Source organism: Miscanthus floridulus, chromosome 6 (assembly GCF_019320115.1).
Source record: "Miscanthus floridulus cultivar M001 chromosome 6, ASM1932011v1, whole genome shotgun sequence".
NCBI classification, from domain to species: domain Eukaryota; kingdom Viridiplantae; phylum Streptophyta; class Magnoliopsida; order Poales; family Poaceae; genus Miscanthus; species Miscanthus floridulus.
In genome coordinates this window covers 62,055,397-62,078,732 of record NC_089585.1, presented here as the reverse complement: position 1 = coordinate 62,078,732, position 23,336 = coordinate 62,055,397, and positions in this window count along the sequence as shown.

Below are 23,336 nucleotides of genomic sequence, written 5' to 3'. Positions count from 1 at the left end.
TCAGGTGCATCCAAAACGATTTATGAACCTATGGTACATCTAGTGCAAACCATGCACCTAGCTTGCACTGACGCTAACACAGTCTCCAAACAGAAAGAAGAGAGATTCCACATCACCTACGTCATCTAGGAGTTCCATCGGGTGTGTCCAAAATGATTTATGAGCCTGTGGTACGTTCAACGCAAACCGTGCACCTATCTAGCATCGACACTAACATTATCTCCAAATGGAAAGAAGCGAGAGTCCAAATGACATACGTCACCTAGGCGTTGCATCGAGTGCGTCCAAAACGATTTCTGAGCCAATGGTATGTTCGCCACAAACCGTGCTCCTATCTTGCGTCAAGATAAGCACTATGTCCGAAAGGACTTAAACGAGCTTCCACTTGAGCCTCGTCACCTAGTGGTACGATCGGGTGCGTCCAAAATGATTTCTGAACCGATGGTACGTTTGGCGCAAACAGTGCACCTATCTTGCACCGACCCTAACACTATCTCCAAATGGAAAGAAGTGAGATTCCACATGACCCACATCAATTAGGACTTCCATCGGGTGCGCCCAAAATGATTTGCGTGCCTATGGTATGCTCGACGCAAACCGTGCACCCATCTTCCGTCAAGATTAGCCCTATCTCCGAAAGGACCAAAACGAGCTTCCACTTGACCCTAGTCACCTAGTGGTACCATCAGGTGCATCCAAAATGATTTCTGAGCCTATGGTACATCTAGTGCAAACCATACACCTAGCTTGCACTGACGCTAACACAGTCTCCAAACAGAAAGAAGAGAGATTCCATATCACCCACGTCACCTAGGAGTTCCATCGGGTGCGTCCAAAATGATTTCTAAGCCTGTGGTACATTCGATGCAAACCGTGCACCTATCTTGTATCGACACTAACATTATCTCCAAATGGAAAGAAGCGAGAGTCCAAATGACATACGTCACCTAGGCGTTCCATCGAGCGCCTCCAAAACGATTTCTGAGCTAATGGTATGTTCGACGCAAACCGTGCTCCTATCTTGCGTCAAGATTAGCACTATGTTCGAAAGGACCGAAACGAGCTTCCACTTGAGCCTCTTCACCTAGTGGTACGATCGGGTGCGTCCAAAATGATTTCTGAGCCGACGGTACATTTGGCGCAAACTGTGCACCTATCTTGCACCGACCCTAACACTGTCTCCAAATGGAAAGAAGTGAGATTCCACCTGACCCACATCTCCTAGGACTTCCATCGGGTGCGTCCAAAATGATTTGCGAGCCTATGGTACGCTTACCGCAAACCGTGCACCTATCTTCCGTCAAAATTAGCACTATCTCCGAAAAGGACCGAAATGAGCTTCCACTTGACCCTAGTCACCTAGTGGTACCATCAGGTGCGTCCAAAACGATTTCTGAGCCTATGGTACATCTAGCGCAAACCTTGCACCTAGCTTGCCCTGACGCTAACACAGTCTCCAAATAGAAAGAAGAGAGATTCCACATCACCCACGTCAACTAGGAGTTCCATCGGGTGCGTCCAAAATGATTTCTAAGCCAATGGTATGTTCGACGCAAACCGTGCTCCTATCTTGTGTCAAGATTAGCACTATGTCCGAAAGGACTGAAATGAGCTTCCACTTGAGCCTCGTCACCTAGTGGTACGATCGGGTGCGTCCAAAATGATTTCTGAGCCGATGGTACGTTTGGCGCAAACAGTGCACCTATCTTGCACCAACCCTAACACTGTCTCCAAATGGAAAGAAGTGAGATTCCACATGACCCATGTCAATTAGGACTTCCATTGGGTGCGTCCAAAATGATTTGCGTGCCTATGGTACGCTCGACGCAAACCGTGCACCTATCTTCCGTCAAGATTAGCCCTATATCCGAAAGGACCAAAACGAGCTTCCACTTGACCCTAGTCACCTAGTGGTACCATCAGGTGCATCCAAAACGATTTATGAGCCTATGGTACATCTAGTGCAAACCATGCACCTAGCTTGCACTGACGCTAACACAGTCTCCAAACAGAAAGAAGAGAGATTCCACATCACCTACGTCATCTAGGAGTTCCATCGGGTGTGTCCAAAATGATTTCTGAGCCTGTGGTACGTTCAACGCAAACCATGCACCTATCTAGCATCGACACTAACATTATCTCCAAATGGAAAGAAGCGAGAGTCCAAATGACATACGTCACCTAGGCGTTGCATCGAGTGCGTCCAAAACGATTTCTGAGCCAATGGTATGTTCGCCACAAACCGTGCTCCTATCTTGCGTGAAGATAAGCACTATGTCCAAAAGGACTGAAACGAGCTTCCACTTGAGCCTCGTCACCTAGTGGTACGATCGGGTGCGTCCAAAATGATTTCTGAACCGATGGTATGTTTGGCGCAAACAGTGCACCTATCTTGCACCGACCCTAACACTATCTCCAAATGGAAAGAAGTGAGATTCCACATGACCCACGTCAATTAGGACTTCCATCGGGTGCGTCCAAAATGATTTGTGTGCCTATGGTACGCTCGACGCGAACCGTGCACCCATCTTCTGTCAAGATTAGCCCTATCTCCGAGAGGACCAAAACGAGCTTCCACTTGACCCTAGTCACCTAGTGGTACCATCAGGTGCATCCAAAACGATTTCTGAGCCTATGGTACATCTAGTGCAAACCATACACCTAGCTTGCACTGACGCTAACACAGTCTCCAAACAGAAAGAAGAGAGATTCCATATCACCCACGTCACCTAGGAGTTCCATCGGGTGCGTCCAAAATGATTTCTAAGCCTGTGGTACATTCGATGCAAACCGTGCACCTATCTTGCATCGACACTAACATTATCTCCAAATGGAAAGAAGCGAGAGTCCAAATGACATACGTCACTTAGGCGTTCCATCGAGCGCCTCCAAAACGATTTCTGAGCTAATGGTATGTTCGACGCAAACCGTGCTCCTATCTTGCGTCAAGATTAGCACTATGTTCGAAAGGACCGAAACGAGCTTCCACTTGAGCCTCTTCACCTAGTGGTACGATCGGGTGCGTCCAAAATGATTTCTGAGCCGACGGTACATTTGGCGCAAACTATGCACCTATCTTGCACCGACCCTAACACTGTCTCCAAATGGAAAGAAGTGAGATTCCACCTGACCCACATCTCCTAGGACTTCCATCGGGTGCGTCCAAAATGATTTGCGAGCCTGTGGTACGCTTACCGCAAACCGTGCACCTATCTTCCGTCAAAATTAGCACTATCTCCGAAAAGGACCGAAATGAGCTTCCACTTGACCCTAGTCACCTAGTGGTACCATCAGGTGCGTCCAAAACGATTTCTGAGCCTATGGTACATCTAGCGCAAACCTTGCACCTAGCTTGCACCGACGCTAACACAGTCTCCAAACAGAAAGAAGAGAGATTCCACATCACCCACGTCAACTAGGAGTTCCATCGGGTGCGTCCAAAATGATTTCTAAGCCAATGGTATGTTCGACGCAAACCGTGCTCCTATCTTGTGTCAAGATTAGCACTATGTCCGAAAGGACTGAAATGAGCTTCCACTTGAGCCTCGTCACCTAGTGGTACGATCGGGTGCGTCCAAAATGATTTCTGAGCCGATGGTACGTTTGGCGCAAACAGTGCACCTATCTTGCACCGACCCTAACACTGTCTCCAAATGGAAAGAAGTGAGATTCCACATGACCCATGTCAATTAGGACTTCCATCGGGTGCGTCCAAAATGATTTGCGTGCCTATGGTACGCTCGACGCAAACCGTGCACCTATCTTCCGTCAAGATTAGCCCTATCTCCAAAAGGACCAAAACGAGCTTCCACTTGACCCTAGTCACCTAGTGGTACCATCAGGTGCATCCAAAACGATTTATGAGCCTATGGTACATCTAGTGCAAACCATGCACCTAGCTTGCACTGACGCTAACACAGTCTCCAAACAGAAAGAAGAGAGATTCCACATCACCTACGTCATCTAGGAGTTCCATCGGGTGTGTCCAAAATGATTTCTGAGCCTGTGGTACGTTCAACGCAAACCATGCACCTATCTAGCATCGACACTAACATTATCTCCAAATGGAAAGAAGCGAGAGTCCAAATGACATACGTCACCTAGGCGTTGCATCGAGTGCGTCCAAAACGATTTCTGAGCCAATGGTATGTTCGCCACAAACCGTGCTCCTATCTTGCGTCAAGATAAGCACTATGTCCAAAAGGACTGAAACGAGCTTCCACTTGAGCCTGGTCACCTAGTGGTACGATCGGGTGCGTCCAAAATGATTTCTGAACCGATGGTATGTTTGGCGCAAACAGTGCACCTATCTTGCACCGACCCTAACACTATCTCCAAATGGAAAGAAGTGAGATTCCACATGACCCACGTCAATTAGGACTTCCATCGGGTGCTTCCAAAATGATTTGCGTGCCTATGGTACGCTCGACGCGAACCGTGCACCCATCTTCTGTCAAGATTAGCCCTATCTCCGAAAGGACCAAAACGAGCTTCCACTTGACCCTAGTCACCTAGTGGTACCATCAGGTGCATCCAAAACGATTTCTGAGCCTATGGTACATCTAGTGCAAACCATACACCTAGCTTGCACTGACGCTAACACAGTCTCCAAACAGAAAGAAGAGAGATTCCATATAACCCACGTCACCTAGGAGTTCCATCGGGTGTGTCCAAAATGATTTCTAAGCCTGTGGTACATTCGATGCAAACCGTGCACCTATCTTGCATCGACACTAACAAGGTCTCCAAATGGAAAGAAGCGAGAGTCCAAATGACCCACGTCACCTAGGCGTTCCATCGAGTGCGTCCAAAACGATTTCTGAGCCAATGGTATGTTCGACACAAAACCGTGCTCCTATCTTCTGTCAAGATTAGCACTATTTCCGAAAGGACTGAAACGAGCTTCCACTTGAGCCCCGTCACCTAGTGGTACGATCGGGTGCGTCCAAAATGATTTTTGAACCGATGGTACGTTTCGCGCAAACAGTGCACCTATCTTGCACCGACGCTAACACTATCTTCAAATGGGAAGAAGTGAGATTCCACATGACCCATGTCACCTAGGAGTTCCATCGGGTGCGTCGAAACTGATTTCTGAGCCTATGGTACACTCGACGCAAACCGTGCACCCATCTTCCGTCAAGATTAGCCCTATCTCCGAAAGGACCAAAACGAGCTTCCACTTGACCCTAGTCACCTAGTGGTACCATTAGGTGCATCCAAAACGATTTCTGAGCCTATGGTACATCTAGTGGAAACCATGCACCTAGCTTGCACTGACGCTAACACAGTCTCCAAACAGAAAGAAGAGAGATTCCACATCACCCACGTCACCTAGGAGTTCCATCGGGTGCGTCCAAAATGATTTCTAAGCCTGTGGTACATTCGATGCAAACCGTGCACCTATCTAGCATCGACACTAACATTATCTCCAAATGGAAAGAAGCGAGAGTCCAAATGACATATGTCACCTAGGCGTTCCATCGAGCGCCTCCAAAATGATTTCTGAGCTAATGGTATATTCGACGCAAACCGTGCTCCTATCTTGCGTCAAGATTAGCACTATGTTCGAAAGGACCGAAACGAGCTTCCACTTGAGCCTCTTCACCTAGTGGTATGATCGGGTGCGTCCAAAATGATTTCTGAGCCGACGGTACATTTGGCGCAAACTGTGCACCTATCTTGCACCGACCCTAACACTGTCTCCAAATGGAAAGAAGTGAGATTCCACCTGACCCACATCACCTAGGACTTCCATCGGGTGCGTCCAAAATGATTTGCGAGCCTATGGTACGCTTACCGCAAACCGTGCACCTATCTTCCGTCAAGATTAGCAGTATCTCCGAAAGGACCGAAATGAGCTTCCACTTGACCCTAGTCACCTAGTGGTACCATCAGGTGCGTCCAAAACGATTTCTGTGCCTATGGTACATCTAGCGCAAACCTTGCACCTAGCTTGCACTAACGCTAACACAGTCTCCAAACAGAAAGAAGAGAGATTCCACATCACCCACGTCAACTAGGAGTTCCATCGGGTGCGTCCAAAATGATTTCTAAGCCAATGGTATGTTCGACGCAAACCGTGCTCCTATCTTGTGTCAAGATTAGCACTATGTCCGAAAGCACTGAATTGAGCTTCCACTTGAGCCTCGTCACCTAGTGGTACGATCGGGTGCGTCCAAAATGATTTCTGAGCCGATGGTACGTTTGGCGCAAACAGTGCACCTATCTTGCACCGACCCTAACACTGTCTCCAAATGGAAAGAAGTGAGATTCCACATGACCCATGTCAATTAGGACTTCCATCGGGTGCGTCCAAAATGATTTGCGTGCCTATGCTACGCTCGACGCAAACCGTGCACCTATCTTCCGTCAAGATTAGCCCTATCTCCGAAAGGACCAAAACGAGCTTCCACTTGACCCTAGTCACCTAGTGGTACTATCAGGTGCATCCAAAACGATTTATGAGCCTATGGTACATCTAGTGCAAACCATGCACCTAGCTTGCACTGACGCTACACAGTCTCTCAAATAGAAGAGAGAGCTTCCACTTGACCCTAGTCACCTAGTGGTACCATCAGGTGCGTCCAAAACGATTTCTGAGCCTATGGTACATCTAGCGCAAACCTTGCACCTAGCTTGCACCGACGCTAACACAGTCTCCAAACAGAAAGAAGAGAGATTCCACATCACCCACGTCAACTAGGAGTTCCATCGGGTGCGTCCAAAATGATTTCTAAGCCAATGGTATGTTCGACGCAAACCGTGCTCCTATCTTGTGTCAAGATTAGCACTATGTCCGAAAGGACTGAAATGAGCTTCCACTTGAGCCTCGTCACCTAGTGGTACGATCGGGTGCGTCCAAAATGATTTCTGAGCCGATGGTACGTTTGGCGCAAACAGTGCACCTATCTTGCACCGACCCTAACACTGTCTCCAAATGGAAAGAAGTGAGATTCCACATGACCCATGTCAATTAGGACTTCCATCGGGTGCGTCCAAAATGATTTGCGTGCCTATGGTACGCTCGACGCAAACCGTGCACCTATCTTCCGTCAAGATTAGCCCTATCTCCGAAAGGACCAAAACGAGCTTCCACTTGACCCTAGTCACCTAGTGGTACCATCAGGTGCATCCAAAACGATTTATGAGCCTATGGTACATCTAGTGCAAACCATGCACCTAGCTTGCACTGACGCTAACACAGTCTCCAAACAGAAAGAAGAGAGATTCCACATCACCTACGTCATCTAGGAGTTCCATCGGGTGTGTCCAAAATGATTTCTGAGCCTGTGGTACGTTCAACGCAAACCATGCACCTATCTAGCATCGACACTAACATTATCTCCAAATGGAAAGAAGCGAGAGTCCAAATGACATACGTCACCTAGGCGTTGCATCGAGTGCGTCCAAAACGATTTCTGAGCCAATGGTATGTTCGCCACAAACCGTGCTCCTATCTTGCGTCAAGATAAGCACTATGTCCGAAAGGACTGAAACGAGCTTCCACTTGAGCCTCGTCACCTAGTGGTACGATCGGGTGCGTCCAAAATGATTTCTGAACCGATGGTACGTTTGGCGCAAACAGTGCACCTATCTTGCACCGACCCTAACACTATCTCCAAATGGAAAGAAGTGAGATTCCACATGACCCACGTCAATTAGGACTTCCATCGGGTGCGTCCAAAATGATTTGCGTGCCTATGGTACGCTCGACGCGAACCGTGCACCCATCTTCCGTCAAGATTAGCCCTATCTCCGAAAGGACCAAAACGAGCTTCCACTTGACCCTAGTCACCTAGTGGTACCATCAGGTGCATCCAAAACGATTTCTGAGCCTATGGTACATCTAGTGCAAACCATACACCTAGCTTGCACTGACGCTAACACAGTCTCCAAACAGAAAGAAGAGAGATTCCATATCACCCACGTCACCTAGGAGTTCCATCGGGTGCGTCCAAAATGATTTCTAAGCCTGTGGTACATTCGACTGCAAACCGTGCACCTATCTTGCATCGACACTAACATTATCTCCAAATGGAAAGAAGCGAGAGTCCAAATGACATACGTCACCTAGGCGTTCCATCGAGCGCCTCCAAAACGATTTCTGAGCTAATGGTATGTTCGACGCAAACCGTGCTCCTATCTTGCGTCAAGATTAGCACTATGTTCGAAAGGACCGAAACGAGCTTCCACTTGAGCCTCTTCACCTAGTGGTACGATCGGGTGCGTCCAAAATGATTTCTGAGCCTGACGGTACATTTGGCGCAAACTGTGCACCTATCTTGCACCGACCCTAACACTGTCTCCAAATGGAAAGAAGTGAGATTCCACCTGACCCACATCACCTAGGACTTCCATCAGGGTGCGTCCAAAATGATTTGCGAGCCTATGGTACGCTTACCGCAAACCGTGCACCTATCTTCCGTCAAGATTAGCACTATCTCCGAAAAGGACCGAAATGAGCTTCCACTTGACCCTAGTCACCTAGTGGTACCATCAGGTGCGTCCAAAACGATTTCTGAGCCTATGGTACATCTAGCGCAAACCTTGCACCTAGCTTGCACCGACGCTAACACAGTCTCCAAACAGAAAGAAGAGAGATTCCACATCACCCACGTCAACTAGGAGTTCCATCGGGTGCGTCCAAAATGATTTCTAAGCCAATGGTATGTTCGACGCAAATCGTGCTCCTATCTTGCGTCAAGATTAGCACTATGTCCGAAAGGACTGAAATGAGCTTCCACTTGAGCCTCGTCACCTAGTGGTACGATCGGGTGCGTCCAAAATGATTTCTGAGCCGATGGTACGTTTGGCGCAAACAGTGCACCTATCTTGCACCGACCCTAACACTGTCTCCAAATGGAAAGAAGTGAGATTCCACATGACCCATGTCAATTAGGACTTCCATCGGGTGCGTCCAAAATGATTTGCGTGCCTATGGTACGCTCGACGCGAACCGTGCACCCATCTTCCGTCAAGATTAGCCCTATCTCCGAAAGGACCAAAACGAGCTTCCACTTGACCCTAGTCACCTAGTGGTACCATCAGGTGCATCCAAAACAGATTTCTGAGCCTATGGTACATCTAGTGCAAACCATACACCTAGCTTGCACTGACGCTAACACAGTCTCCAAACAGAAAGAAGAGAGATTCCTCATCACCTACGTCATCTAGGAGTTCCATCGGGTGTGTCCAAAATGATTTCTGAGCCTGTGGTACGTTCAACGCAAACCGTGCACCTATCTAGCATCGACACTAACATTATCTCCAAATGGAAAGAAGCGAGAGTCCAAATGACATACGTCACCTAGGCGTTGCATCGAGTGCGTCCAAAACGATTTCTGAGCCAATGGTATGTTCGCCACAAACCGTGCTCCTATCTTGCGTCAAGATAAGCACTATGTCCGAAAGGACTGAAACGAGCTTCCACTTGAGCCTCGTCACCTAGTGGTACGATCGGGTGCGTCCAAAATGATTTCTGAACCGATGGTATGTTTGGCGCAAACAGTGCACCTATCTTGCACCGACCCTAACACTGTCTCCAAATGGAAAGAAGTGAGATTCCACATGACCCACGTCAATTAGGACTTCCATCGGGTGCGTCCAAAATGATTTGCGTGCCTATGGTACGCTCGACGCGAACCGTGCACCCATCTTCCGTCAAGATTAGCCCTATCTCCGAAAGGACCAAAATGAGCTTCCACTTGACCCTAGTCACCTAGTGGTACCATTCAGGTGCATCCAAAACGATTTCTGAGCCTATGGTACATCTAGTGCAAACCATACACCTAGCTTGCACTACGCTAACACAGTCTCCAAACAGAAAGAAGAGAGATTCCATATCACCCACGTCACCTAGGAGTTCCATCAGGTGCGTCCAAAATGATTTCTAAGCCTGTGGTACATTCGACGCAAACCGTGCACCTATCTTGCATCGACACTAACATTATCTCCAAATGGAAAGAAGCGAGAGTCCAAATGACCCACGTCACCTAGGCGTTCCATCGAGTGCGTCCAAAACGATTTCTGAGCCAATGGTATGTTCGACGCAAAACCAGTGCTCCTATCTTCCGTCAAGACTAGCACTATTTCCGAAAGGACCGAAACGAGCTTCCACTTGAGCCCCATCACCTAGTGGTACGATCGGGTGCGTCCAAAATGATTTCTAAGCCGATGGTACATTTGGCGCAAATAGTGCACCTATCTTGCACCGACGCTAACACTGTCTTCAAATGGGAAGAAGTGAGATTCCACATGACCCATGTCACCTAGAAGTTCCATCGGGTGCGTCGAAAATGATTTCTGAGCCTATGGTACGCTCGATGCAAACCATGCACCTATCTTCCGTCAAGATTAGCACTATCTCCGAAAGGACCGAAACGAGCTTCCACTTGACCCTAGTCACCTAGTGGTACAATCAGGTGCGTCCAAAACGATTTCTGAGCCTATGGTACATCAAGCACAAACCATGCACCTAGCTTGCACCGACGCTAACACAGTCTCCAAACAGAAAGAAGAGAGATTCCACATCACCCACGTCACCTAGGAGTTCCATCGGATGCGTCCAAAATGATTTCTGAGCCTATGGAATGTTCGACATAAACCGTGCACCTATGTAGCATCGACACTAACAATGTCTCCAAATGGAAAGAAGCGAGAGTCCAAATGACCCATGTCACCTAGGCATTCCATCGAGTGCGTCCAAAACAATTTCTGAGCCAATGGTATGTTCGACGCAAACCGTGCTCCTATCTTGCGTCAAGGGTAGCACTATGTCCGAAAGGACTGAAACGAGCTTCCACTTGAGCCTCATCACCTAGTGGTACGATCGGGTGCATCCAAAATGATTTCTAAGCCGATGGTACGTTTGGCGCAAACAGTGCACCTATCTTGCACCGACCCTAACACTGTCTCCAAATGGAAAGAAGTGAGATTCCACATGACCCACGTCAATTAGGACTTCCATCGGGTGCGTCCAAAATTATTTGCGTGCCTATGGTACGCTCGACGCAAACCGTGCACCCATCTTCCGTCAAGATTAGCCCTATCTCCGAAAGGACCAAAACGAGCTTCCACTTGACCCTAGTCACCTAGTTGATAGAGCTGGAGTGCCCAATCCTTCGGTGAGTGGAGGATAACTACGATTTGGTGGGTGTCGACCCTCGCGATCCGACTACGACGAACAAGTCTGTGGCGCCTTAGCAATCGCTGAACCAACTCCCGATGGTTATTGACCTTGCTGGTGCTAGATCAACCTGATCACGAAGATCAATTCCTACTGGCAATCGAAGAACAAGCAAGAATTTGAGGCGAGCAACCCTGAATATTACTCGAAGGTGGGGTTCTGAATTACACGAAGACGAAGCTTCGGTAAGTAGCAATGGCTAACTTAAGCAAAACAAAACCCAAGCCAAAGAGGGGGCGCAGCCCCTGGCTAAATAGGGGGAGGAGGGAGGAAGGAGGACGCCCAGCCTGCCCACAAGGCAGGGAATAGGCGCCCAAACAGCCACACACCATCTCCTTGATCCCCTTTCCTGATTTAGGTGGCGCAGCACCTTCCTGGTTATTTCTTGACAAAACTAAAAAACACATAGGTGGTGCAGCACCTAGACATTATTCTAGGCAGGTTCATCATGAGCATAGATGGCGCATGCACTTAGGAAACTTCTGGTCCTTCATTCTTCAAAATCATCACGAAGTTTAATTCACGTGCACGAGCTCGAGTGAGTGGTCCTGGTGGCGCCTGTGCTGGTTCAGTTGGAGTAGCCATTCCCGTGTCGGGGTTGATGTCCTCATCATCCTCCCCTTCTTGAATCGAAGTCGTCCTCGACGGCAGCTCCTCAGCCTCGCCCGCATATGGTTTCAAATCTGCAACATTAAAACTAGAGGAAACACCATAGTCTGCAGGCAGGTCAAGTATATAAGCATTATCATTGATTTTCTTTAACACCTTGAAGGGACCAGCAGCACGGGGCATCAGCTTAGACCTGCGCAAACTAGGAAAGCGATCCTTGCGCAAATGCAACCAAACCAAGTCACCAGGTTCAAAAGTAACAAGTTTACGTCCTTTACTACCAACAGCCTGATTTTTAGCATTAGTGTGCGCAATGTTCTGCTGTGTTTGCTCATGGATGTCCAACATTTGTTTAACACGTGCAACAGCATCGACATGTGGGGCGTCCAAAGGGTCAAAGGACAGCAAGTCAATTGGCGCCCGTGGAATGTAACCATAGACAACCTGAAAAGGGCACATTTTCGTGGAGGAATGTGTAGCACGATTGTAAGCAAACTCGACATGGGGCAAACAATCCTCCCAAAGTTTCAGATTCTTGTCTAACACAGCCCTAAGCATGGTAGATAAGGTTCTGTTCACAACCTCAGTTTGCCCATCTGTTTGTGGGTGACAAGTGGTGCTGAAAAGCAATTTAGTTCCTAGTTTATTCCAAAGAGATCTCCAAAAATGACTTAGGAACTTAGCATCGCGATCTGAGACTATTGTATTTGGAACACCATGTAAACGAATAATCTCGCGAAAGAACAACTCAGCAACGCTGCTAGCATCATCAGTTTTATGACATGGTATGAAGTGAGCCATTTTAGAGAATCGATCAACAACCACAAAGATACTATCCCTCCCCTTCTTAGTTCGAGGTAAGCCCAAAACAAAATCCATAGAAATATCTAGCCAAGGAGAAGTAGGGACAGGTAACGGCATATACAAACCGTGGTTGTTCAGGTGTGACTTAGCTTTCTGGCACGTGGTGCAGCGTGCAACAAAACGCTCCACGTCGCGGCGCATCTGGGGCCAAAAGAAGTGTGCGGCCAAAATCTCCTGTGTCTTGTAAACTGCCAAAGTGTCCCATGAGGCCGCCACCATGCGCTTCCTGCAACAGCAAAAGACGAACCGAGCTTGCGGGAATACATAGCTTGTTAGCGCGGAACAAAAACCCATCGGTTACATGGAATTTACCCCATGGTTTACCATCCTTGCAATGTAGCATGATGTCCTTAAAGCCAGGATCATCGGCGTATTGTTCTTTCATAGTTTGTAAACCAAAAATTTTAAAGTCTAACTGGGACAGCATGGTGTATCTACGCGACAAAGCATCAGCAATAATGTTGTCTTTCCCGTTCTTGTGTTTGATGATGTAAGGAAAAGACTCTATGAATTCGACCCACTTAGCATGCCGACGGTTCAGATTAGTTTGGCTACGAATATGTTTTAATGCCTCATGATCAGAATGAATTATAAACTCGCGAGGCCAAAGATAGTGCTGCCATGTTTGAAGTGTGCGAACCAAAGCGAAAAGCTCCTTATCATAAGTTGAATAATTCAGACTAGCACCGCTTAATTTTTCGCTAAAGTAAGCAACTGGCTTGCCCTCTTGCAGCAAAACACCGCCTAAGCCAATACCACTAGCATCGCATTCAAGTTCAAACATCTTATTGAAATCAGGTAGCTTGTAGTAAGGGGGCATGTGTCAACTTATCTTTTAGAATGGTGAATGCCTCGTCCTGTGCCGCACCCCAGGAGAAAGGAACGCCCTTCTTGGTGAGCTCATGCAACGGGGCGGCAATGGAGCTGAAGTCACGCACTGAACCGTCGGTAGAAACCTGCAAGCCCAAGAAAACTCTGAATCTGCGTAACCGTCGTCGGCATGGGCCAGCTCTGGATGGCGTCAATCTTGCTGCTGTCCACTTCAATGCCCTGCGGAGTAACAACATAGCCAAGAAACGAAACACGTTGTGTGCAGAAGTCGCACTTGTCCAAGTTACCAAACAAGCGGGCAGCGCGCAAAGCATCAAAAATAGCATGCAAATGTTCCAAATGCTCTTTCATAGACTTGCTGTAAATTAGAATATCATCAAAATAAACAACCACAAACAATCCTATGAAAGGCCTCAAAACTTCATTCATTAAGCGCATAAATGTGCTGGGAGCATTAGTCAATCCAAACGGCATAACTAACCATTCATATAAGCCAAATTTTGTTTTAAAAGCCGTTTTCCATTCATCCCCAAGTTTCATTCGAATCTGATGGTACCCGCTACGCAAATCTACCTTGGAGAATATAACAGCACCGCTAAGCTCGTCAAGCATATCATCAAGGCGAGGTATAGGATAACGATAACGAATTGTGATATTGTTAATCGCTCGACAATCTACACACATGCGCCAGGTACCATCTTTCTTTGGGACAAGTAGTACAGGAACAGAGCAAGGGCTAAGAGACTCACGAATGTAGCCCTTATCAAGTAGCGCTTGGACTTGGCGCTGAATCTCCTTTGTCTCATCGAGATTGGTACGGTACGGGGCGCGGTTGGGAAGCTGGGCGCCCGGGATGAGGTCGATCTGGTGCTCAATGCCACGAATGGGAGGAAGACCTGGCAGGTAAGTCCTTCGGAAACACATCGGCAAAGTCCTGCAAAAGCTTAGTAACAGCAGGGGGTATATCCAAAGATGGTGCATCATCGAGTGAAACCAGCACATGAGAACATACAAGCGCATAGCAAGGCATATTAGCAACATGTAGTTCATCAAAATCAGCACGTGTAGCAAGTAAAACAGGAGCATGTAGCTTAATCTCTTTAGACGTGGCTGGTTGTTGTTGGCATTGTTTTAATGCTTTAGTAGCCCGAGCAATGTCATCTTTCACAATCTGTTCAGGGGTCATTGGATGAAGAATAATTTTCTTGCCCTTAAACAGTAATGAATAATGATTTGTGCGACCATGATGTAAACAATCAGTATCATATTGCCAGGGCCTACCAAGCAACAACGAACATGCCTCCATAGGAACAACATCGCAATCAGTATAATCAGAATAAGATCCCATGGAGAAGTGAACACGTACCGAGCGTGTTACCTTGAGTTTGCCACCCTGGTTGAGCCATTGAATGTGGTAGGGATGTGGATGTGGACGCAGTTTGGAGAGACAACTTCTCCACCAGATCCGAACTTGCCAAATTGTTGCAACTACCGCCGTCAATGATGATGCGAATGGATCGTTCTTGCACAACTGCCTTTGGTGTGGAACAAAGTGTGGCGCTGGTTCTGCTCAGGCTGTGCAACCTGTGTACTGAGGACTCGCTGCACAACAAGACTCTCATACTTGTCAGCGTCAGTGGCAGCCACTGTGTTCTTCCGCATGTCCTGAAACGTCAGCAGCAAGCATAGCATATATAGTTTCATCGGAATCACTAGCGGAAGAATACTCACCATCGTCACGTATAATCAACGTACGCTTGTTGGGGCAGTCCCGTATCACATGCCCATAACCTTTGCAACGATGGCATTGAATGTCCTTTGTGCGGCTAGTGGAAGAGGAGGCGCTCTTATTAGCTGAAAGGGGCGCTGGAGGTGGAGCTGCTGCCTTGTCACGTGACATACTGCTAGGTGGGGAGGGCGCCGTAGGGGCTGAAGGGGTCAAAGTAGTGCGACCTGCAAAAGAGTTAGAATGGGTCCTTGCTCGTCGTCCCTGCACTTCACGTTCAGCTTTGCAAGCAAATGCAAACAAAGTAGTAATATCATCATAGTGCTTATAATCAAGAATATCCTGAATTTCACGGTTCAAACCACCACGAAATCGTGCCATCGCAGCATCATTAGTCTCAACTAAACCACAACGAATCATGCCGGTTTGCAACTCCTGATAATACTCTTCTACAGATTTGGTTCCTTGCTGAAAACGCTGCATTTTATTAAGCAAGTCTCGTGCATAATAGGAAGGAACAAATCGGTGTCGCATGACAGTTTTTAATTGCTCCCAAGTTGTGGGAATGTTATTAGGGTGTTTGCTGCGATGCTCACGCCACCAAATGGATGCGAAATCTGTAAACTCACTAGTAGCAGCCCTAACTTGATATTGTGCAGGAACATCATGACAATGAAATTTCTGATCTACCGCAAGTTCCCAATCAAGATACGCACCCGGATCATATTTGCCATTAAATGAAGGAATCGTGAACTTAATCTTAGTAAATGAGTCATTTCGATTACGTACCACGCGCTCACCACGGCGGTTGCGGTGGCGCCCTCCATGGCGGTCCTGGTCATCGATCTCGGTATCGCCACCATAATCAAATTCCGCACGTTGATCAGCAAGTTGTTGTACCAACTCATCAAGGCGTGTAGTGAGCGTGGCAAGGCTGGTGGCGTGGGCAGCTTGTGCTTGCTGCATCTCCGCGAGCGTAGCATTTGTGGCCATTTGAGCGTCCTGAAATTGACCCACTTGCTCGTTGGCAATCCTAATCTCCTCTGCCAAGCCCTCCACGTGCTCGTTCATCTTGCGATTGAAGTGGTGAATGATGCCTTTAGTGCGTGGGGACTGAGGCATGGCGTCCTGATCAGCTGGCTCCCCTGTCATTGTTAGTGGAAAAACAACGAACACGAAAACAAGTATGTGCCCTAAAGCCTATAGGATATGGTGCTGATCAAGGCACTCAAACTAAAGCTGTTATCAAACTCTTACCCGTTCTTACCAAGCTCGCAGGGGTGACTTGCAACCAGCGGTACAACCTTCCAAAGATTGAATGGAGCGATTGCCAGAGGACACAGAGCTTGATCGCTGTAGAAAATTTGTGGAGTTCTGGGAAGGCTGCACTCAATTGCAAGGGTTAGCACAATCAAACAGCAATGCAAGGTTGAATAATAGTGCTAAACACGTCGCTATGTTGCTGGAAACAAGTGTAAACGTGCAAAGGCAGCAAAGGTGGTGGCGCCCAAGGGGGGAGGTGCCCTGGTGTGTTCCTGTCCAGAGAGGAAGACCAGCGCCCAAATCAGGGTGGCTCACAACAGCCGGAATTCTTCTTTCCAAAACTTGACAATCTGAAATAAGGAAGAATATTGCACCAAATCCCAAAACAGGGAAAGGGGGTGGCGCCCAACAGGGGAAAAGACCTGCCCCCCAAATGTAATTCTGTTGCCTTGTATGGTGCGGCTTTTCCTTTCCTTCTTTTTCTTTTTGTTTAATATATTGGCACCTTGCCTTTTTTTTTGAATAGATTGGCACCTTGCCTTTTTTTTCTTTTCTGGATACTTTCCCTTTGGCGCACAAACAAAACTTGCCATAACCGAACCGAGGCAAACTTTCCAAAACGTGGCAGGGGGGCGCAACAGGGAGGGGAAAAATGGTGAAAAGAGCGGCGTGGTGGTGGTGGACAGAAACGACGGTGAAAACAACGGCGATGAACACAAAGTGACCAGCAACTATTGACGCGAAAGCACACAAATTCAACAACGCAAATTACTGAATGAAATGTGCAAGGCTCAAAAGGTGCTAGGACAAAGGTCGAACCTGAGTGTTGTTTTGGTTTTGTGGACGATAGGATGATGAACAAACTGCGAAGCTAAAGGATAAACTCGATAAAACTCACCGATCAACCTGAATTTTGATACCACTTGATAGAGCTGGAGTGCCCTGATCCTTCGGTGAGTGGAGGATAACTACGATTTGGTGGGTGTCGACCCTCACGATCCGACTACTGACGAACAAGTCCGTGGCGCCTTAGCAATCGCTGAACCAACTCCCGATGGTTATTGACCTTGCTGGTGCTAGATCAACCTGATCACGAAGATCAATTCCTGCTGGCAATCGAAGAACAAGCAAGAATTTGAGGCGAGCAACCCTGAATATTACTCGAAGGTGGGGTTCTGAATTACACGAAGACGAAGCTTCGGTAAGTAGCAATGGCTAACTTAAGCAAAACAAAACCCAAGCCAAAGAGGGGGCGCAGCCCCTGGCTAAATAGGGGGAGGAGGGAGGAAGGAGGACGCCCAGCCTGCCCACAAGGCAGGGAATAGGCGCCCAAACAGCCACACACCATCTCCTTGATCCCCTTTCCTGATTTAGGTGGCGCAGCACCTTCCTGGTTATTTCTTGACAAAACTAAAAACACATTGGTGGTGCAGCACCTAGACATTATTCTGGGAAGGTTCATCATGAGCATAGATGGCACATGCACTTAGGAAACTTTTGGCCCTTCATTCTTCAAAATCATCACGAAATTTAATTCACGTGCACGAGCTCGAGTGAGTGGTCCCGGTGGCGCCTGTGCTGGTTCAGTTGGAGTAGCCATTCCCGTGTCGGGGTTGATGTCCTCATCACTAGTGGTACCATCAGGTGCATCCAAAATGATTTCTGAGCCTATGGTACATCTAGTGCAAACCATGCACCTAGCTTGCACCGACACTAACACAGTCTCCAAACAGCAAGAAGAGAGATTCTACATCACCCACGTCACCTAGGAGTTCCATCGGGTGCGTCCAAAATGATTTCTGAGCCTATGGTACGTTCGACGCAAACCGTGCACCTATGTAGCATCGACACTAACAAGGTCTCCAAACAGAAAGAAGCGAGAGTCCAAATTACCCACGTCACCTAGGCGTTCCATCGAGTGCGTCCAAAATGATTTATGAGCCAATGGTATGTTCGACACAAAACCGTGCTCCTATCTTCCGTCAAGATTAGCACTATTTCCGAAAGGACCGAAACGAGCTTCCACTTGAGCCTCTTCACCTAGTGGTACGATCGGGTGCGTCCAAAATGATTTATGAACCGATGGTACGTTTCGCGCAAACAGTGCACCTATCTTGCACCGACGCTAACACTGTCTTCAAATGGGAAGAAGTGAGATTCCACATGACCCACATCACCTAGGAGTTCCATCGGGTGCGTCGAAAATGATTTCTGAGCCTATGGTACGCTCGACGCAAACCGTGCACCTATCTTCCGTCAAGATTAGCACTATCTCTGAAAGGACCGAAATGAGCTTCCACTTGACCCTAGTCAACTAGTGGTACAATCAGGTGTGTCCAAAATGATTTCTGAGCCTATGGTACATCTAGCGCAAACCATGCACCTAGCTTGCACCGACGCTAACACAGTCTCCAAACAGAAAGAAGAGAGATTCCACATCACCTAGGAGTTCCATCAGGTGCGTCCAAAATGATTTCTGAGCCTATGGTACGTTCGACGCAAACCATGCACCTATGTAGCATCGACACTAACAAGGTCTACAAACGGAAAGAAGCGAGAGTCCAAATGACCCACGTCACCTAGGCGTTCCATCAAGTGCGTCCAAAACGATTTCTGAGCCAATGGTATGTTCGACGCAAAACCATGCTCCTATCTTCCATCAAGATTAGCACTATTTCCGAAAGGACCAAAACGAGCTTCCACTTGAGCCCCGTCTCCTAGTTGTACGATCGGGTGCGTCCAAAATGATTTCTGAACCGATGGTACGTTTGGCGCAAAAAGTGCACCTATCTTGCACCGACGCTAACACTGTCTTCAAATGGGAAGAAGTGAGATTCCACATGACCCATGTCACCTAGGAGTTCCATCGGGTGCGTCGAAAATGATTTCCGAGCCTGTGGTACGCTCGACACAAACCGTGCACCTATCTTCCGTCAAGATTAGCACTATCTCCGAAAGGACCGAAACAAGCTTCCACTTGACCCTAGTCACCTAGTGGTACAATCAGGTGCGTCCAAAACGATTTCTGAGCCTGTGGTACATCTAGCGCAAACCATGCACCTAGCTTGCACCTACGCTAACACAGTCTCGAAACAGAAAGAAGAGAGATTCCACATCACCCACATCACCTAGGAGTTCCATCAGGTGCATCCAAAATGATTTTTGAGCCTATGGTACGTTCGACGCAAACTGTGTACCTATGTAGCATCGACACTAACAAGGTCTCCAAATGGAAAGAAGCGAGAGTCCAAATGACCCACGTCACCTAGGCGTTCCATCGAGTGCGTCCAAAACCATTTCTGAGCCAATGGTATGTTCGACGCAAAACCGTGCTCCTATATTTCGTCAAGATTAGCACTATTTCTGAAAGGACCAAAACGAGCTTCCACTTGAGCCCCATCACCTAGTGGTACGATCGGGTGCGTCCAAAATGATTTCTAAGCCGATGGTACGTTTGGCGCAAACTGTGCACCTACCATGCACCGACCCTAACACTATCTCCAAATGGAAAGAAGTGAGATTCCACCTGACCCACATCACCTAGGACTTCCATCGAGTGCGTCCAAAATGATTTGTGAGCCTATAGTACGCTTACCGCAAACCGTGCGCCTATCTTTCGTCAAGATTAGCACTATCTCTGAAAGGACCGAAACAAGCTTCCACTTGACCCTAGTCACCTAGTGGTACCATCAGGTGCGTCCTAAATAATTTCTGTGCCTATGGTACATCTAGCGCAATCCATGCACCTAGCTTGCACCAATGCTAACACAGCTCCAAACAGAAAGAAGAGAGATTCCACATCACCCACGTCACCTAGGAGTTCCATCGGGTGCGTCCAAAATGATTTCTGAGCCTATGGTACGTTCGATGCAAACCGTGCACCTATTTAGCATCGACACTAACAAGGTTTCCAAACGGAAAGAAGTGAGAGTCTAAATGACCCATGTCACCTAGGCGTTCCATCGAGTGCCTCCAAAACAATTTCTGAGCCAATGGTATGTTCGACGCAAACCGTGGTCCTATCTTGCGTCAAGATTAGCACTATGTCCGAAAGGACTGAAACGAGCTTCCACTTGAGCCTCGTCACCTAGTGGTACGATCGGGTGCGTCCAAAATGATTTTGAGCCGATGGTACGTTTGGCGCAAACAGTGCACCTATCTTGCACCGACCCTAACACTGTCTCCAAATGGAAAGAAGTGAGATTCCACATGACCCACGTCAATTCGGACTTCCATCGGGTGCGTCCAAAATGATTTGTGTGCCTATGGTACGCTCGACGCAAACCGTGCACCCATCTTCCGTCAAGATTAGCCCTATCTCCGAAAGGACCAAAACGAGCTTCCACTTGACCCTAGTCACCTAGTGGTACCATCAGGTGCATCCAAAACGATTTCTGAGCCTATGGTACATCTAGTGCAAACCATGTACCTAGCTTGCACTGACGCTAACACAGTCTCCAAACAGAAAGAAGAGAGATTGCACAATTTCCACGTCACCTAGGAGTTCCATCGGGTGCGTCCAAAATGATTTCTAAGCCTGTGGTACATTCGACGCAAACCGTGCACCTATCTAGCATCGACACTAACATTATCTCCAAATGGAAAGAAGCGAGAGCCATCCAAAACGATTTCTGAGCTAATGGTATGTTCGACGCAAACCGTGCTCCTATCTTGCGTCAAGATTAGCACTATGTTCGAAAGGACCAAAACGAGCTTCCACTTGAGCCTCTTCACCTAGTGGTACGATCGGGTGAGTCCAAAATGATTTCTGAGCCGACGGTACATTTGGCGCAAACTGTGCACCTATCTTGCACCGACCCTAACACTATCTCCAAATGGAAAGAAGTGAGATTCCACCTGACCCACATCACCTAAGACTTCCATCGGGTGCGTTCAAAATGATTTGCGAGCCTATGGTACGCTTACCGCAAACCGTGCACCTATCTTCCATCAAGATTAGCACTATCTCCAAAAGGACCGAAACGAGCTTCCACTTGACCCTAGTCACCTAGTGGTACCATCAGGTGCGTCCAAAATGATTTCTGAGCCTATGGTACATCTAGCGCAAACCATGCACCTAGCTTGCACCGACGCTAACACAGTCTCCAAATAGAAAGAAGAGAGATTCCACATCACCCACGTCACCTAGGAGTTCCATCGGGTGCGTGCAAAATGATTTCTGAGCCTATGGTACGTTCGACGCAAACCGTGCACCTAGGTAGCATCGACACTAACAAGGTCTCCAAACGGAAAGAAGCGAGAGTCCAAATGACCCACGTCACCTAGGCGTTCCATCGAGTGCGTCCAAAACGATTTTTGAGCCAATGGTATGTTCGACGCAAAACCGTGCTCCTATCTTCCGTCAAGATTAGCACTATTTCTGAAAGGACCGAAATGAGCTTCCACTTGAGCCCCGTCACCTAGTTGTACGATCAGGTGTGTCCAAAATGATTTCTGAACCAATGGTACGTTTCGTGCAAACAGTGCACCTATCTTGCACCGACGCTAACACTGTCTTCAAATGGGAAGAAGTGAGATTCCACATGACCCACGTCACCTAGGAGTTCCATCAGGTGCGTCAAAAATGATTTCCGAGCTTATGGTACGCTCGACGCAAACCGTGCACCTATCTTCCATCAAGATTAGCACTATCTCCGAAAGGACCGAAACGAGCTTCCACTTGACCCTAGTCACCTAGTGAATCAGGTGCGTCCAAAACGATTTTTTTAGCCTATGGTACATCTAGCGCAAACCATGCACCTAGCTTGCACCGACGATAACACAGTCTCCAAGCAGAAAGAAGAGAGATTCCACATCACCCACGTCACCTAGGCGTTCCATCGAGCGCCTCCAAAACGATTTCTGAGCTAATGGTATGTTCGACTCAAACCGTGCTCCTATCTTGCGTCAAGATTAGCACTATGTTCGAAAGGACCGAGACGAGCTTCCACTTGAGCCTCGTCACCTAGTGGTACGATCGGGTGCGTCCAAAATGATTTCTGAGCCAACGGTACATTTGGCGCAAACTGTGCACCTATCTTGCACCGACCCTAACACTGTCTCCAAATGGAAAGAAGTGAGATTCCACCTGACCCACATCACCTAGGACTTCCATCGGGTGCGTCCAAAATTATTTGTGAGCCTATGGTACGCTTACTGCAAACCGTGCACCTATCTTCCGTCAAGATTAGCACTATCTCCGAAAGGACCAAAACGAGCTTCCACTTGACCCTAGTCAGCTAGTGGTACCATCAGGTGCGTCCAAAACGATTTCTGAGCCTATGGTACATCTAGCGCAAACCATGCACCTAGCTTGCACCGACGCTAACACAGTCTCCAAACAGAAAGAAGAGAGATTCCACATCACCCACGTCACCTAGGAGTTCCATCAGGTGGTTCCAAAATGATTTCTGAGCCTATGGTACGTTCGACGCAAACCGTGCACCTATGTAGCATCGACACTAACAAGGTCTCCAAATGGAAAGAAGCCAGAGTCCAAATGACCCACGTCACCTAGGCGTTCCATCGAGTGCATCCAAAACGATTTCTGAGCCAATGGTATGTTCGACGCAAAACCATGCTCCTATCTTCCGTCAAGATTAGCACTATTTCTGAAAGGACCGAAACGAGCTTCCACTTGAGCCCCGTCACCTAGTAGTACGATCGGGTGCGTCCAAAATGATTTCTGAACCAATGGTACGTTTCGCGCAAACAGTGCACCTATCTTGCACCGACGCTAACACTATCTTCAAATGGGAAGAAGTGAGATTCCACATGACCCACGTCACCTAGGAGTTCCATCGGGTGCGTCGAAAATAATTTCCGAGCCTATGGTACGCTCGACGCAAACCGTGC